Below are 16,984 nucleotides of genomic sequence, written 5' to 3'. Positions count from 1 at the left end.
AAGATGTGGCAGATCCAGAACTAGACAATAAAGCTCTGAGCATCAGGGGAGATTCTGCAGTGAAGTCTGAAAAGCAATACATCTGCAGCAATGAAACAGATGCCTGCCTGTCAGCATGGTTACTTCAGTTCAAACACTGCTCAAATTCAATATATTAACAGCTACTCTTAAAACCGTAATAGCTGTTCCTGCATGAAATCTGAAGTTTTATGTAACTGGAAAATCATATATTGACAAAGAAACAGGCTATTAGCCCGGACCACTGAACTACAGCTTCACACCACCCAAAATGCCCTGCAGAGATTGCCCAAGCAGACTGTCTGTATGAAAGGTCAAGGGGCAAAGCTTGACACTTACTGGATTCACAAGCAGTCAAATCAACCACCCAGCTCATCAACATACTCAGTGGCATCCACAGCTTTTTTGGCAGCTTCAGCACAACAGCAATATATTGGGCTTCCTCCTACAATGCAGATGCTCTCTCCAGCCTCTCCCCAGTACACAGCTGCCTTCTCCAGAGCCTCCTAAGGGCAGGCCAGTGCCCTGCAAAAGGGAACCTGCACTCTGGGATACGGCTGCAGAGAAGAGCTGTCTTAGCACAACCCGCTTCCTTGCTTTTTAGACAGCTTACATCTCTCCTGAATATCAGTGGTACCTCCTAGTAGGTATCCGCTGAAATCCAAACCTCAAATGAGCTGCTGAGAGGACAGAACGAAGCTGCATCCTGGGTAACAACATCCTTACCAGGCTGGAAGTTGCATATTTTTCCTGGTACCTTGGTAGAGATGAGAGCCTGGTTTGCTTTCTACATGTTTGGCAGTACTGTAAGAAACTCATTGGCTACTGGCCTGCCAAGCTGTTCAGGCTTGCAAGTTCCTTTGCACTCGCTTTATACTGTACTATTAATTTTCTTAAATATAAACATATCCTCTGTGTATCTTATTCCCATATTCCATATGCTCAGAGCAAGCTCATTTCAGTCCTAGGATGAATGCAAACTCAGTATTTATCACACAGACCCACCATGCTTTGCAAACAAGACTGAAAAACCCTCTCACAATGAAGTTATCCATATGATCTTTCTGACGAGCAAAGCATACGAAAACAGTTCAAAGCTCCCAGAGCCACACGTATACTTTTACAAAAGACATCTGCAATTCACCAGTGAGGTTCTAAACGTAGCATAATTCATTTAGCAGTCTATATATAGATGCAAATATGCTAGGTTCAGACACTTCTTCAATGCTTTCATGAAATTCATTTTAAAGTATATAAATATTCACACTTTATCTCAGCATGCGAAGCTTTTAATTTCCTACAAAAATAGCAATTCCTGCAAGGAGACTGAAAAAATAAAAATATATTATTCCTACAGTATGCACACAAACACATGCAATTTTCTTTACCTAAATGCTTTTGAACTTCTGGGTGATTAACTTCAACACTTGATTACAAAAAGAGATCTTAAATAAAACATCTTCACTAATCATGCGCTAATTTTTAGCATGCTTGAAAACAAGTCAGCTTTTACTGCAGCTAGACAAGTTGATCCACGCTTCAAAGCGCAAGGTGGCTTTCAATTTGCGCCATGGTTATTGTGCTTTTGTGCTGCTACAGACATGGGCCGTGGGTGAGGGCAGTGGCCGACTCAGCCCTGCACTGGACAGGTTGAGCAAGAGTGCCTGGGCGCCTCGACAGAGCCTCTTGCCAAGGCAGAGCCACCTCTGCCACAGGAGTACCCTGTTAATGAAGAGATTAGGGGAGGGTAAAACAGGTAAAGCTGAACAATTACGGCGCTTGTCTCAGAGGTGGTTTGCATTGCTCCAATGAGGAGCATGGGAATGTGTGCTTTGAGGAGTGGCATAGCAGCACTGTCTAGATATGCTTAAACACCCAATTGCACAGGTTTCCATTTCAATCTTTTAAGACTGGTGAGAGAAGACACATCCTCTTGTTCTGTAGGAGAGCTCCAAGAGTCCTACCACGCAGCGCGATCTGAAGCCTATGTTGCTATATTCATAGCTGCATCTGTGTTCTTCGTTTCTTTTTTAAAACACTAACACTTTCAGAAATAAAGATGTCTGGACAGTGAAGACTCCCTTTAAGAAAATTTAAGGGACTAACATCACCCCGCTTAAAAAAAATACTCTGTAAATTTCATTATATGCATTATGATACTTACATACAGACTTTTAATCATGCTTATTGCCCAATTATACAAATCAGTGATCAAATCCACAGAGAAGTCAGTTTCTGTATACACCACATTAACACAAACATTAAACACAGATCTGGCATGTTGCCATCAGAGAAGCCTAGTTCTGGAATCATGTCATACTAAGATTGGGGCTACCTGATGCAAGATTAGAAAGCAACAAGCTCAAAAAGGTGGTTATAAAAACATCACAGGAAACAAATCTTATTTAAAATAAAAGCAAAGCAATCATATTTCAATATGTGGATGGTAGTTGGAAATGCTTTTTTGGCATGCAGCTGCTCCACAAAGCCAATATTGTGTGTAACTGGAAGCATTTCAAAAAACCAGAATTGTTACTGAAGTCAAAGACTAATTGCAAGCTGTGGGATCTGTGCTTAGATAAAAGAGGGGCAACTGAATAAAACTGTTATAGATATAAACCTACAAGTAAACTCCATAATACTCTTATCACTTTATTGCCAACTCAGTAGAACTAGAGAGCAAGAGAACAAGTGGCTTGAGGAAAGAGCGATGAGAAGGAAACTGAAGGAGAGAAGCACACAAGGCAGAACAGCAAGAGCTATCAGGTGCTATAAATCAACATCTCAAACACAAACCCTGGACAGGAATAGATGACTTTGGTACAGAACAACTGAAACAACAGTTGCAGCTTTTGTTGATCCACTGGAAATGAAAGGTCTGCCTAAGAGACTGCCTACCCCAGTTTTATTAACTAGCAAAACACCCTGAACTTGATGGGTTCAAAATGATCTGGAAAAGCAACTCACCAATCTTGTAGGTCAATTTAAGAACTTTTAAGGAGTCAGCCTTCCAGGCAGATTTCCAACCAAAGGTAAACAAAAAAAAACCCTCTCATTTACAGATATTTAAAAAATACTAAAAAATGTTTGTATTGCCTCATACCTCTTGTATCTGAGCACTTCACTCATCTTCTACATTAAGAAAAGCCACCCTCTTTGCACAAGAAAGTACTTGAAAAGTATTGTCAGTTTGTGCACAGAAGTCATTTATTCATGTAGCTTTGCAGAAGAAGCATAATGTATTTAGCACACAATACAAACAAGCAAAACAGAGGAAGAGTTGCCACAGACCACTTGTGGAGTTTCCTTCAGTCACTGGAAATATCCTTTGACAATGAATCAGCGGCCAAAGAGCTGTTCCTATAAAAAACTCGTGATTTCGGCAAATTGTGATCTGGGAATCCATACCAGAAATGCCATGACTTTGTTGTGCTACTACTTGCAAAACATGTTTCTTCCCATCATTCTTCAGCCATAAGGTGGGAGGGGGGGAAAGATGAGCGATTGCTGCTGTATCCTTCCCAGGCTGGTTCTTCCCATCATACAACTCCTAATCCAAACAATTTAAGCACACAAGTAAAAGCTACTCATTTTTGTAAACATTTCCAGGAGCAGGACCCAAGCATGCATGGCTTACACCAAGGATATATTAATGACTAGAGCTAACCTCAAGTTTACCTCTGTTTAAACAGCCTAAGCAGAAAACAGTGCTGGCCAAGCTAAAGCTTAAACCTTAACATAAGGGGGTAAACGGAACATCGACTGAAACCACTTGGTTATTATGCACCCATCTCCTAAATCAAGTATTCTTAATGCAATATTACATCATATAACAATTTTTCCCAGAAACACAAATGATGCTTTTTAATTACTAAAATAAATAAATAAATAAACAAAAAGTAATGTGCCAAAGCATGTTTTATACCCCCAAAACAGAGAGCTCTTTACTTTACGAAGAGGTAGTGATAGAAAACAGAAACAAAACCCAGCTCATTTGTTTGTTTGTTTTAAATGGACTTCACCACTGCCCATACAATTAACTCTGGAATGCACAAGACACAGCATCCAAGCAAACAAAAGCTTTACATTTCAGTGCAACTCTCAGTCCACTCTGTTAGAAGCTGTATGGCAGCCACTGACAATATATTATGCAAGACCCATGCTACAGAGGGAAAAGATTTTTAGGCTGGGATACAGAAGCTGCAGCACTAGAAAGGGTCAAAGCGGCCTGCAAAGACATCACACGAACCAAAGCCATTTAAATTACTCTGTAAAATGTAGACATTCATTAGCATAGGAAAGTTTCACAGGAAAACAATGACGAAGTAAAAGCCATCCGATTTTCATAAGCTAATTAATTAAATATGCCAAATGCATTTAATCTCTTCTTGTAACCATAGGGGGAGACAGACCAAACTCTTGAAGTTCTGAAAAGCCAGGTCATTAACGTGCCAAGTCATTCTTCAGATCTCTTCCTTACATACAAATTTACATTCCCAACTTACTGTACGTGTAAGTAAAACCTGGCTTTCCGCCCCATCCATTTCTCCCTCTTTGGGAGACACTTGCTATCTCCTTCGCCTGTATTCTAAATATTTTCTTATATGTTAGAAAGAACTTATTTGCTAGGGGAAACAAAAAAAAACCCACAGAAGCCATTTTGCCAAAAGCCTGAGTTAAACACCCCGGTCCCCCAACACGTAGTTCAAAATGAGATTAATGACATTCTTGCACATATGCATGAAAATCCACATATAGTTTGTAGTCTTTAAGTTCAGATGACATTTCTAGCCATTTCTTGCCTTTCCAAACAAGAAAGGATTCTGATGTTTACACAAGGTTCTTCTTGCTTAATAAATCTTAAATTGAAACAGATTTTTTTGAACAATTACCTTCTTCAGAGTTATCATACTACAGGATATTAGGAAAAACCAGACTCTCCTGTTGCTTTTACCCACATCTGACTCCAATCTTAATAGTTTAGCTATTAACCCTGTAAGGTCCCCGCACACACACCTTGCCTAGTTGATGTTAAAATTTTTATATGACTGACCTGGGCTTACTCATTACAAAACCTTTTGTTATACAGAACGAGAGCAGCTCTGTGGACCTTGGTTTACAGGACACAATTAACTGTGTTCCTGGCAGAACTGCACCAGCCCAGCTCATCCGGGGCTCTGCAGTCAGAAACGAAAGAATCTGTCACTGCAGACTAAGTGCTCTCCTCCTCACCTCTCCCCTTCCTTCCCTTCCCAAGCCTGCTCTGACCAGTTGACACTCTGGGATGGAAACCTAGCCACTGTGATATGCCTGTGCTGTAAAGAAGTAATACAAATAGCGATAATCCCTCCTAGAAATATTAATAACTTGAGCTAAAGCAGTGAAACCACATCCTGCTAGAAAATCTCAGCAGCCACTCTGCTTTGCAAAACATGCATTTTTGACCTCAGTCACCAGCTGAACAACCGCAACAGAAAGCCTTCTCCAGCCATTTACTTTTGCCACCTTTTAGGTTTTAGCCTATATGGAATATGCATTGTTAACCTCCAAATCCTCTGTATAAACATTTCTCAGAGAGCTTGTAAAACACCCCCCGCTGCGTTTCCTGGCTCTCCGGTGGATGGCATTTCGAAGCGCCGGTACCGGCGGGTACTTTATTTTGCTTTCCCCAGCTCTCCCGCTGGGGTGCAATGACAGATCCCTGTCCAGGGCCAGACCCGGCCGCCCGCGGCTCGCACCATAGCGAAGGCGCCCAGGACCCGGCCCGGATGATAGATGGTGGCGGCTGGAGTTTGAAACCCCTCGGTGGGAATACATTCCCTGCGAGAAGGGACTCGGGGAGCGCCCGCCGCCCTTCCAGAGCTCTCTTCATTGAGGCAGGAAAAAGACAAACTCGGGAGGGGTCCGTGTTACCTCTCAGCCGATGGGGGGGGAAGGACACGAGCTATGTTCACCCCCAGTAACACAACGCACTCACAGCGCTGAGCCCGAAAGATGCCGCTGCGATGGAGGACCGAGGTCGTCCCGTTCCCCGCACCCTTCCGCCGGCTCGGCGCCCCGGCGCGGACACTTCGCCGGGGACAGTGGAGAAAGCGAAGGCTGCCGGAGGGAGGCCAGTTGTCACCCCAGTGACAGGCAACAGCTGAGCTCCCGCATCTGGAACCTCGCTCAGACCGGCGGCACCAGCCCGCCGCACCGAGCCGGCGCCGCACCACCCGCCCTCCCCCGACAGCCGCCGCGGGGCTCGGCGGGACCTCCCCGCCCCGGAGCCCGCAGCCCCCGTCCAGTAACTCCGCGCAGGACGGCGCTGCGGAGCGCCGGCGATGCAACCGCGGCAGGGGCGCAGGACCCCCACCGTAGAGCGGGACACCGCAGGAAAGGCTCCGCCGCCACCAGCGGCACGGTCCCGGCTGCGGACGTCGTCCAGTGGAACCCCGCCGAGCTCCCGCAGCGCCGCTGCGGGCTGATTGCCAGTGTCCTCCATCCTGGTGAGCCTCCACTTACCCTCCCCGCAGCGCCTGCGACCCACAGCGATGCACTCCGCAGCGGCGAGCGGCGCCAGGGTCCGTCACATAGACAGCGGCGGAGGCGGGTGCGCTGCTCGGCCCCACGGAGTCAGCGCCGGCGGCAGACGCTCATCCCAGGCAGCGCCGCGGAGGGCACGGCACGGCACGGCACGGCACGGCACGGCCAGCCCGCAGCCTCCTGCGCTGCCTCGCTCCGCCGCCCCGCCGCGAGTGACCGAGCCCCGCGCCCGCTCCCCGCCCTAATGGGGCTCCACCGCCCCGCGCCCGGGACGGCGACATGCGCGTCCCGCCGCGCCCATTGGCTGCCGCCCGCAGCGCCCGCCAATCGCCGTCGGGCCGGGGCCGGCCGGCCGCCTGGAAAGCCCGTCGGGGCGGGGCCCGGGCAGGCCGCGCCTCTGTGCGGAGCGGGCGGGCACGGGGGCGGTTGTGGAAGCCCCATTGACCCCCGGGTTGGGGCAGGCAGGGCCGAACCTCTCCATTTACTCCGCTCGGATGAGCTCTGGGGGCAGCCGCTGGCTCCTCGCCGAGGGAGCAGGAGAGGGAAGTTAATGAAAGATTGCCCGGCTAATCCGTGCAAAGGTGGGCGATGGAGCCGGCTCCGGCCGGGTGTGCGGGCCGCGGTGTTGGTGGTGGGCTACACCTACCCACCCATCGCACCCGGGACACTGCGAAGGAGAGCGGGGCGCAGGGTCACTGTCACCAATAGACCTTAGCCCTTGCCATCAGCCTTTGCCCTCCTGGCTGTGCGGAGCCGCTTAGAAAAGCTCCCTGTGAGGGTTGGCAACAGTGGGCATGTCACAAAGCCAAGCAGCCCCAGTGTTAATGTAAAAAACATGGCAAAACGCACGTGGTAGGCATTAAAGGATGTGGTGGGCATTCTGTTAATGGTGAAGTAGCCAAGTATGCGTTTAAATCCCTTACATTTTGGGCACTCTTTTTTTTTTTTGGTGTCCATTCGAGCTGTTGGAGTTGGCAGCCCTCGTTTCAGTTGCTCCCACCTCGCACCCCTTAAGCAATGTGAGCTGAGCTCCTGGTTCTCTAGTGGTCTCATAGTGTTTTAGTCCTCTGTGAAAAAATCCAAGAGAAGGATGAGTAACAATGGAGACATTTAACTCAGTGTTGGATTTTTTTTTTCTCTAGATGCAAATCAGAAGGTGAGATAATGTTACCAGAGAGACTTCTCAGCGATTTGAAACTCCCTACTTGGTGAAACAAATGTGTTTGGAACCGAGGAAGCTTAATATAAAGATGAAATTTGGTCTGTAGTTTAGCAGTGTCTCTCTTAACTCTCTAAATAGGAATTATCTGAGGTTAGGAAATGGCAATTTTCCCTTCGTGCTTTGAAGCGCATTTGGTTTTCCTGTGTTAGCAGCCTCAGTTTGTTATCTGGAGTCCAATCTGGTCAAAATCAGCTTTCTGTATCCAAAAAAATAAAAATGTAACACACAGGAAACAACTTCGGGCTACTACCCTAGGCTACAACTTTATTACAGGCAAGAGTGTTAAACCTACTTACCACCTTAGAAGCTTCAGCTGCAGCTCTAACCCTGGGTGCTCTGCTCTGCCATTTCCTTGCATCCTGGATGTAGTATCACTGTCACACCGCTGAACAACTCCTTTTAAATCTTAACCAAGCCTGAAAATAGGCACTTCCAGATTGCATCTGTGCGGAAGTTCTCAGAGAGAAAGCAAAACCACTCGTACAGACAGGTAAAGCCTCGAAAGAGGCAGCCTCTGTCACTCCATCAGAATGAACTCGGATTTCTCTTGTAATTCAAGAAAAAAACATGAAGAGTGAAGCAGAAGTGTGAAAAATGAACCCATTCTAAAGGGAAAGTGGAGAAGACGATGACAAAGATGGCGAAAGAGCTGCTTGTACTGCTGCTGCTACAAAGCTGTTTGTCCTTCACCCTGTGTTCCCCCCTGCCACCTATGCAAGCCTTGCTGTAGCACTTATCAACAAGATCTAAATATGTTTAGACTGTGCTGGCAGCACTGCATGATTTTCATCGTTTATTTCTTCCCACTTCAGGTTCCAAAGGCATAGGAAATAAGATTGCTTGGCTTGTAAATAACCTTGTCAAAGGTGATTACAGTCATATATTAGCAGATCTGAATCTGGAATGAAAGAATTTATGGCCAATGCACTCTTTTAAGTTGTGTATCTGTTTATCTGATCCTCACTTACAAGTGCCTCTAATTAAGCTATAAACTCTTAGTTTCTACTTAACCATATGGGCAGCCTGGGAAGTTTGCTACAGTAATGTAATTTACCCATTCTACAGCCATGTCTGCAATGCAAATCCAGCATAACTGCTTTAATAGTGTTACAACCAGCTCTGGTTTTCACAACATGGACAGAAATAGAGCCTGTCCAAGTTACCAACTACAGTCCTGGTGAAACAGCACAGACGGTTTTCTTTTTGAACCTAGGGGACTTTATTTGTGCCAGAGAAAAAAATATGCCCATAACCCTGCGAACAGTAGTAAATAAGGTAACAAATCACAATTGCAAGTGCAGGTTCTGGGGAAGGGTCTATAATATTCTCCCTGATTTGTTCTGCACTTTCTGTGGGAGCTGCTCAGCTCTCATGTGAGTTTGTTGCATTCAGCTCTCAGGGACTGCTCGCAGTTTTTAGTTGCATGCACTTTTCATTCACCTGAAGTCTGGATAATTGGAGGGTAGGGTCTCCTCTGCCACTGGAGTGGGCTAAGAGAGTATAAAGAAAACTTCCACATTAAAAAGGCCCAGAATTACAATATCTATTTATATATCTTAAACTTTCATTAGATATTCCAAAATATTTATCCAAGAAAAAACATAGTAACAACTGATAAGGGAGTTTCAAAAGGGCTGGAGTCCCAGCTTTGTTACTTTACCATAGCAAAAACTGCAACTTTCGTGGGACTGTTACCTATGTTATGAAAAATGTATCTGAAATATACTCTAGGATTTTTCTCTATAAAGTAGTGCTGACAGTTATGAATTTCATGTGAGGAATGCAGGTTTTGGCCTATGTTGCAGACGCTTGCAATTTAAAAATGTGAAGTATGAAAAGTTTTTGTGTGATTTTGAAGAAGGGGGAAAAGCAACCCTGCAAATTCACACAGGTACCCTGGAAGGAAATGCCTAGAGCAATCCATCAGATCTTCTTTTCCAATCCTACCTCTCCCAGGAAATATTTCATTTCTTATTATCTTTAAAGTATCCTATGTTTTCATATTAAAAACTTACATACAGAGATGTGACTGCAATGCAGGGATGTGAACAAAAATAGCTCCTCAGCTAGGCAGCAAAAATATGATCTAACACTGATACAGCTTTGAGGCTAACCTGGCTTGGAAGAGATGGCTGGACCAGATGGACCCCAGAAGTCCTTCCAGCCCTGGTCCTATGATCTAGAGCTGTTGGATTCAGGCAGTACAGAAGATACAGGCCAGACTATGCTGTCTAATCAGTAAAGCAGTTTAAATATTGGGGAATAGAAAAAAGAGATGGAGAGTCTGAATGAAGGACAGCGGTCTTTATACTGACATTGGCTACCTCACAGGTGTCTGCCTGGTGGTTTTACTGTGTATTTAAAAAGAAATATGTGTTAGTTTAGGGGCAAGATTTTAAGTTTTTGCGAGGTCAGTTTGTACTGTCCTGTTTTGGTTTAGCTTTTCTCTGTGGTGTGAAGCACAGACCAGCGCTTCTGGGGAGCACTCCTGCTTATTTTTGCTGTTTGATTTGTTTTGGCCTTATCCATAGGCTCCATAACTTTTCAGCTATATGGTCCTTCCTAATCTATGTTTAAAAGTTAGCTGAATCCTTGCATGGCCTGCTAAAAAAGATTTCCTATGGATTTAATTCCCAGGCATTTTCTCTAGCTGTTTAACTCTCTCTGTCCTCTTCACCTGGGCTAAAATGCTATCCTTATATGTAGGATTCACCCCCTGCCTTTGATCGCAGACTTCTCCATTGGGTTCTTCTAGCCTAGTTATCTCCTATGGACTAGGATAAAACCACCAACTTTACTGAGATGAAAAGAACAATGTTTAATTTAGTTTACAATACATGTAAGTAATCCCAGTCCTGTTTCTGAGATCCACTGCTGTGCCTTGTGCTCCCTCCCACTGGAGCTGGAGTCAGTCCTGCCAGCTTCAGTGACATTTGAAGCAGCTCTTGGAAAACATCCCCACGTTTTCCTGCCATGGATGATTGTACTCTGCCTTCCAAGTGGCCTCAGATAAATCTAGTTGTATTCTAGAAATAGTGGCAAAACTCCCACATTTCTCTAGTTCCAAACGAATACTCAGAAACCCAGTGGTCCTTTGCATACCTGTTTCCCACTCCCAGCAGGCATTAGACTCCTACCTGTATGCTTATGATGCTTCTATGGATTTTTCACAGTGCTTTCCCCAGGAGTGTGTCCATTTCATTGCCTGGAGGTGTTTCTGTTTCGACAGGAGACACTGAGATTGAACATCCTTCTGTTGTCCTCACTTTGAGAGATGAAACAGCTTTGAGAGCATATGTCTGATCCCACATCCACCGAGACACTTGATGATTAGCCATTTCATAAGATCAACCCAGATCTGTAAGTGCTGCACAGAAAAAAACTTGATGGAAGGCAATAAATATTATTTTGGATAAATATCCATGATAATTTTTGAGAATCTTTTGTTCTGATTAAATCCAATTTACTTAAAAATTACACTTTGAGAATCCAGGGTGTTAGAAGTTAAGGATAATACACCATACCATTTGTCCTTCTCCTTCTCTATAATGGCACAAGTGTACATCACAACCCTAACTTGATTAGCTTTTGTTTCACAGTGTTACGGCTTTAACATTATTTAAACATAGTTCGTTATTTAACTGTGCAGAAGATCTTAATCTTTTACTTAAATGTAAATTGCAAAGTACAATCGCTAAACAAATTGATTGAATACCATTGATTATTCATCAAATAATTGTGGCAAATCATGTAATCAATTATTCATCATCCTCAGAGAAGAATAGATGACATGAAGAATAAGCTGTAATTAAGATAAAACACTATTGGGTTCTGTACTGATAATTTCTTTTGAAATTACAATTCTTGCAATTAAATCAAATTGAAATTAAAATGTGAGTAGCCTGATTGAGGCACTGAGTAATGATTGTACCAAAGTGTAATCTGCTAGAGCCTATTCATGTATGGGGATGCAGATGACATTTGCTGCCTGAAATATTTTCTATTTTTCCCCATGCATTACTTCTGTCTAATGCAAGGATGCTATTATGATTATAGATTTCAGTCTCTTCCATTATTATGTGACCGATGCACCAGTTGCAAAAAGCAAAACACATTCTTAAAAACAAATTAAACATTTAATTCCCATGCTAGGTTTATCTCTAGCCTAATTTGTTTGTGCCACCCAGAATTTAGATTCAAAATGAACATGGATAAATTTACATTGCTGTACTGATTTGGTTTTGCAAATCTTATGGAGTTTTGACTTTATTAATACATTTATTATTTCCACGAATACAGGACCTGGCCTGCTGGACATTTGAACCAATGGGAAGTCTCCTTTTGTCTTCAGTCATATAACATGCCTAGAAAAAGTATCTCTAGGAAACACTGAAAAAATCAGCATTAGGTCTTCATCAAAACTACTGTTAATGAAACAATTTCTCAGTCAATTGGACTCAGGGGAAAGTGAGGTCTGATCTTGACAGCAGTCCCCAACATGTGCAGGTGCTGTCTTGAAATAGTCAGCATTTTTTGACTACCACACTAAGAGTGAAAGAAATGAAATGGTCTTCCACCTGAAGAAGTAAATTTCCACCTGAAGAAGGTCACTAATGTAGCAAATTTTGTTTGGTTTTCATATTGAAAAATATTTCAGAAGGATTTATAACATTAGGGTATTTTTTAACATGTGGGGTGAACTATTCTCTAGAAGTATTCTCTATTCAAGCTATGTAACTGAATGCAGCTATTAGCTTCAAATAATAACTTTGCATGACATTGTTTTGATGCTGATAGGGTGGGCGCGATAATAGAGTACAAATATTTAGGTAGATTTAAAATTCATATACTGGGAATACGCTTTCAGGTATCATTAAGACTATGACTTAAATATGAGTTGTCTCACAGTTTCCTAGGTCTTTTTGCCTCAGTAATATGCATTATGACAATCAGTTCAGAAGCCACAAAGGCAAAACTTGCAGGTAACATACACATGGAAAAATGTATTCCATTGCCAAAACAGCCATTACTTTGACAATGAAAAGGGGGAACACAATTCAATCTGACTTAAATAGCATTTTAGATAGACCTCTAAAGTGAGACAGAAATGATAATGTCATCAGAAGTATTTTCTCTCTCTGCTAGATGAAGCACATTTTACTGTGTCTTTGTATTGAGTATCAACAAATGAACGGTTTTCAACATTTGTTGAAAGTAATTTTGGAGAATAAATATGAAAAAACCGAGACACAAACCAAAGTAAACCCCACTCAGATTCGTAGTATTGAAAGCATGCAATAGATTTGCTTTCTGTGTTTTAAATGCATATCATGTTTTCAGTATTCGATGTTCATTATTCAAATTATTTGTATTCCCACGTATTAGGCTGCATGATATTGTTTCTGCTTCTTAGTGGGTAAATACACTATGCTGCTAGTTCACATAGACAAATTTAAGATTCTGCTTCCTTTAGCAGTTTGAAATCACTCTGAAATACATTTTCAGAAAACATTTGAGTTGTAAAACCTGGGAACATGGGAGTTCATGGAAACATAAAAGTTATGAATAAATAAATTAAAGGATGTTTTCGGGGTTTTTTTGAGATGGTAAAGAGCCAGAAACCCAGCAGAAGCAGAAGAGGATGATGAGTGGGCCGCATTTCTGAAAATCAGAAATGCTGACAGAATTTGAATGCTTATTCTTTTCCTCCCCAGGTATTTACCAGATTCAGATATCGAGTAACTTCACTGAAGTTGAGACTGAACAGTTGGTAAGTAAATACTGATCTATTTTTCATAGAATCATAGAATCATAGAATAGTTAGGGTTGGAAAGGACCTCAAGATCATCTAGTTCCAACCCCCCTGCCATGGGCAGGGACACCTCACACTAAACCATCCCACACAAGGCTTCATCCAACCTGGCCTTGACCACCGCCAGGGATGGAGCACTCACAACCTCCCTGGGCAACCGATTCCAGTGCCTCACCACCCTAACAGGAAAGAATTTCCTCCTGAGGCTTGGCTGCCTTGTTTCTCTTCCATCCACAGCTTAAGGGCTAAAATTCATTATTCGTATATTGCAGAGGAATAACCTGAAAACCATGCTGGAGAAAGGGCGCAGGGTGCAGGGCAGGAAAGTAACCATTCATCTGACCAGGGAGGGTTAACAGAGAGTGGGATTGAGGACAAGTAAGGAAATAGAGGTATAAGTAAACCCTACTGGAGAGCTGGGATTATCTGCCTTCCCAGCGCTGCTTCTTATTTTAGTAGTCACTGTTAATTCCTGCTGTATGAGCGTCCTGAAGTCTGAGATGTGGAATAAAGCATTACCTTTGGCTGGGAGCTGCCCGTGCCCATGGGCAGCACAGTCACACCCTAGCTTTGCTCTCAGCGTCACAAGTCTCTCTCTGTTTGCTGTGCTGGTGATACAGCTTTGACAGCAGCAGCGAACAGTTTTGCTCTCCCTTATTCCATTGTTGCTCTACTCAGAGAAATTCCTTCATCCTAGGCCTGTCACTTAGCCAAGTGCTTTAAACAAGAAGGTATTAAGTAAATAATGGATAATCACTGCAGGACATCTCTAAAATAATGAAGAGTGGGCCACTGAGAGCCAAAAGGATAACTTAAGTGTTTAAATCCAGATGAGGTTTCAGGCTGTCCTCATTAAATCACTTAGGCATCTATCTGGGAGCTGATTAGAAGAGAGGTGGGCTCTCGTTTTTACCTCCTCCTATGACATTTTTCTGTTAGGTTCCCTCCCCAACATACCATTCATTCCCACACCACCTGCTCACTTAGCACCTCTGCTGCTGCATGTGTCACTGTCAGGAGGTGCCCACTGGGACCAGGGCTCTTGTTTAACAGATTCCATTCCAGGACAAGAGCATCCAAAGAGGAAGGGCGCAGCGCTGTATCCAGAATGGGTATTATTAGTCTGACTCCTATGAGCAAAAATGATGAGCTCTCCGAAGTCTGATTTACTGTTTATGGAAATAGGGTGGAAGAGAAACATACTCCTTTTTTCTGTGTTTGACAAACAAAAGTGAAATTTGAGGTGCAAGGTAATATGTGAGTATGTACAAAATGCATATGAAGTAATGGGTGCACTTGGTACATTAGTTTGGATCTGACAATTACCCAGAGCCTGCTGGGTTTCTCACCATCACCTTATCTTGTCCTATTGCTGCTCCACTCAGCAGTAGCAAACTTCTCAACTGTTACCATTCCATAGACAATCTGTTTCTCCATTTTCTCTCCCCGGCATATTCCAGGCAGCTATCTCTAGATTGTTAGGTTTCCTAACTCTCCCGAGTGTTTCATCCTGATTTCATGGAGGTCTTCCACATTGTTTCTCTGAATCTTATGGGGACCTCCACTGCCTGGGTGTTCTTCATAATCTCCCAGATACTAAAATATAGGACAGGCCATTGGAATTTGGGATGCAGCAACACTTATCCCCTGCTATTGTTTCTTCAGCCTTACTCAGTAGGCTGGACCTCATTTTAAACACAGTCTGTGGAAGTATTAATTGTGCTTTGTAATGCTGACTAGGTAGGATTTATAAACAAGTAACCATTCTTCCTCTTTTTTACCTATGCAATGCTTTAGTATCAGAAAATCAGTAGATTACCACAAAATAGACGTATAAGAGCTGAGTGCATTGGAAAATGTGAAAGTCTATCCCATGTAAAGTTCAAACCCAAAACACAAATTCACCTCAAAACTGAATTTCTATGAGGTACATGATCTTTCATATAAACCACTGGGTTTGCCTTAACTCATAACACTTGTGTCATCCTGCACAGTTTTCATTCCAGTAATTTGATCCATGCTCTATGCCTAAAAATGCATCACTTCCATTTAGATTTCCTCTTTTTCTCACTGGTTCTGGGGAACTCCAGTAGCCGGTTATAACTGAGTAGTATAATTACAACTTACACTAAGAACTACGATAATCTGTCTCAGAAATCAAGGCCAAACTTCAAGCTTGTCTCGAGTGTGAATGACTGATTAGCTGATTTTACTACTTGAGTAGTGAACTGTAACTGTAATTGATAGCTGCATGTTTAACTACAGCTTGGTCACTGGAAATAATGAGAAACAGTGATAAAGTGGATGTTTTATTAAAGGGAGTGCCACGGAATTTCTAGTTGAAGAGATAAAAGAAGTCACTGGAGAGCAGCTCTAGACACAGCACATCTCCTGCTAGGGTGATTGAGTATGTCCAGCCTGACAGGCGCTGCCCAGGACCAGTGGGAAGAAACATTGTCGCCCCATTTTAAGACTTCTTGGTACCTAGAGCATGTCAAAGAGACACCGAGGTCCCAGTGGGGTAAGATGTCGCAGCCCTTGGATGCTTTGCAGTCCTGGCTAGCTGCCTCTGCCATGTCCCCAGCAGCCATGGGGAATCCAGTGAGGCCACTGGGGGCAGCCCACAGGACTCCTTCCCTCTCGTGCATGAGCTGCTGACATTTTCTGTAGGAAGGTGGAGAAGGGAGAGCCCCATATTAATCCCGCAGGAGGGAAGAAGAAGAGGGGATCAGGAAAAGACCCAGCAGTTTAGAAGGACTGTGGTCCTTGCTGCCCCGTATCTGCTCTTCTCCTGTATCAGAAGGCATCTGCAGGAGCCCCCTTCAGGACAAGGAGGAGGGGAGAGGGTGAACCCTCCCTGGACTGACCCCATCAGACGTGGAGCCTTCAGTGCTGCAGAAGGAGCAGGGGTGATGCTAGGTCAAGAAACAGATGTGAGGCTGGGGGATGAACTGATCTATAGCTGGAGAGTGTGTGCATGCTTTTGCTCTCTAGGCTGAGCTGCTTGCCAAGTTAAGTTGTGGATGTGGGGCTGAAGCCACTGAATGGCTGTGAGGGAGAAATAACACCCAAACAAAGCCACTGTGACCTGACCACATGTAGGACTCCCAGGTAGAGGTCTTGTAACGAACTTCTAAAAGTATTTCTCAATGTTCTCAGTATTTTAGACCTGGCAGCACTGTAAATACCATATGGATATCTGGCAAGGGGAGATGTGATCTAAAAAAATGATTTAAACTTTCTAATGAAAAATGAAAAAGCTGGGAAAAGTGTCTAAGGATTTAGGAGCTCATCATATACTGGCCTGGGGTAGGAGTCACGACTTTTAAGAGCTTGAGGTTGACGGGAGTAGGCAAATATTGATTCAAAGCTCCAGGGTGTAATGTGGCAGGCAAACGTCCCTTTGA

The 16,984-nt window shown here is 43.7% G+C and overlaps 1 protein-coding gene across 1 annotated transcript in view; it reads right to left on the bottom strand.

Moving 5' to 3' along the window:
- PRICKLE1 (prickle planar cell polarity protein 1) overlaps window positions 1-6,688 on the bottom strand; it is a 64,403-nt gene extending 57,715 nt beyond the window's left edge. The window contains exon 1 of the mRNA XM_065691779.1: window positions 6,523-6,688. The gene's annotated coding sequence lies outside the window, so the exon portion shown is untranslated. The remainder of the gene's footprint in view (window positions 1-6,522) is intronic.
- Between the last annotated feature and the right edge of the window lie 10,296 nt (window positions 6,689-16,984).

Source organism: Lathamus discolor, chromosome 1 (genome assembly GCF_037157495.1).
Source record: "Lathamus discolor isolate bLatDis1 chromosome 1, bLatDis1.hap1, whole genome shotgun sequence".
Classification (NCBI taxonomy): domain Eukaryota; kingdom Metazoa; phylum Chordata; class Aves; order Psittaciformes; family Psittacidae; genus Lathamus; species Lathamus discolor.
This window is presented reverse-complemented; position numbering and strand designations above follow the sequence as displayed.